The sequence below is a fragment of the Bison bison genome, unplaced genomic scaffold (assembly GCF_000754665.1).
Source record: "Bison bison bison isolate TAMUID 2011002044 unplaced genomic scaffold, Bison_UMD1.0 scf7180017864190, whole genome shotgun sequence".
Taxonomy (NCBI): Eukaryota; Metazoa; Chordata; class Mammalia; order Artiodactyla; family Bovidae; genus Bison; species Bison bison.
Window position 1 is genome coordinate 2,276,110 of NW_011494762.1, and position 1,852 is coordinate 2,277,961.

The following is a 1,852-nucleotide window of genomic DNA, read 5'->3' on the forward strand; positions in this document are numbered from 1 at the left end:
GTCCATTGAGTCGGTGATGCCACCCAGCCATCTCATCCTCTGTCATCCCCTTCTCCTCCTGCCCCCAATCCCTCCCAGCATCAGGGTTTTTTCCAATGAGTCAACTCTTCGCATGAGGTGGCCAAAGTATTGGAGTTTCAGCTTTAGCATCAGTCCTTCCAAAGAAATCCCAGGACTGATCTGCTTTATAATGGACTGGTTGGATCTCCTTGCAGTCCAAGGGGCTCTCAAGAGACTTCAGTTACCACAATTAAAAAAAAATATGAACGTGTTTATTTATTTGGCTGGATTGAGGAGTCTCAACTCAGTGATATATACACATGAAAATTATAGTTGAAATAATCCCGTCTCCTAAGTAATCACTCTTAACTGTGTTGAGTTAAATATGTTCTTTCCCACTGGTACTTAGCAACCATAACAACATTCAGTCTTAATCCATAATTTTTTTGTCACTTTAGGCCCTAAAAAATATTACTTCAGTTATTAAGGATTAGTCATGTCCATTTTTAAATTAAGACTTTTTTTTTTAGAGAAGCTTGAGAGTCACAGCAAAATCGAGGGGAAGGCACGGAGGTGTCCCTATGCCCTCTGCCCCTGCACGTGCATATCATCCCCTATTAGCATTTCCCCCCAGAGGACACTTTTGTTACAACTGATGAACCTACACTGACACATCATGTCACCCAAAGTCCGTAGCTTACATTAGTGTTCACCCTGGCTTTGGACGAATGTATAATGACACACATTCATCACTGTGACATCATACGGAGTATTTTCACTGCTCTAAATATCCTCTGTGCTCTGCCTGTTCATCCGTGCACCCAACCCCTAACAGCTACTCATCTTTTCATTGCTTCCTGAGTTTTGCCTAAGTTTTTCCTTAGTTTTGTCCAATCTAATGGACTCATATAGTTTGTAGCCTTTTCAGATTGACCTCTTTCACTTAGAAATATGCATTCCCCCTGTCTTTCCATGGCTGGATAACTTATTTCCTTTTGTGTTGAATAAAGATATACCACAGTTTACTGATACATTCACCTACTGAAGGACATCTTGGTTGCTTCTAAGTTTTGGCAGTTATGAATAAAACTGCTGTACATACTGCATGCAGGGTTTTATGTGGACATACACTTTCAACTTATTTAGGTGAACACCAAGGAGTTTGATAGCTAAATCGTATGTGATAAGAGCATGTTTAGTTTTGTAAGGAACTGCCAATCTGTCTTCCAACGTGGCTACAGAATTTTCATTCCCATCAACAATGAATGAGGGTCCCTGTTGCTGTACAAACTTGTCAGCATTTGGGCTTGTCAGTGTTCCGGATTTTGGCCATTCTAATAGGTGTGTGGTGGTATCTTTTTGTTTTAATTTGCATTTCCCTGGTAACATGTGATGGGGAGCATCTTTTCATTTGCTCATTTGCCATCCGTATACCTTCTTTTGGAGAAGGCAATGGCACCCCACTCCAGTACTCTTGCCTGGAAAATCCCATGGACAGAGGAGCCTAGTAGGCTGCAGTCCATGGGGTCGCTAAGAGTCAGACACGACTGAATGACTTCACTTTGACTTTTCACTTTCATGCATTGGAGAAGGAAATGGCAACCCACTCCAGTGTTCTTGCCTGGAGAACCCCAGGGACGGCGGAGCCTGGTGGGCTGCTGTCTATGAGGTTGCACAGAGTCGGACACGACTGAAGTGACTTAGCAGCAGCAGCAGCAGCATCATACCTTCTTTGGTGAGGTGTGTGTTAAGGTCTCTGGTCCACTTTTTTAAACAGCTTGTTTTCTTTTTCAGTGTTGAGAGTTCTTTATATAATTTGGGTGACAGTCTTTTATTATAGGTGTTTTTGGCA

The 1,852-nt window shown here is 42.3% G+C and overlaps 1 protein-coding gene across 9 annotated transcripts in view; it reads left to right on the forward strand.

The window, feature by feature from the left end:
• The window catches only part of RAPGEF4 (Rap guanine nucleotide exchange factor (GEF) 4), a 274,066-nt gene that overhangs the window by 163,720 nt on the left and 108,494 nt on the right, over positions 1–1,852 (forward strand). The window lies entirely within an intron of this gene.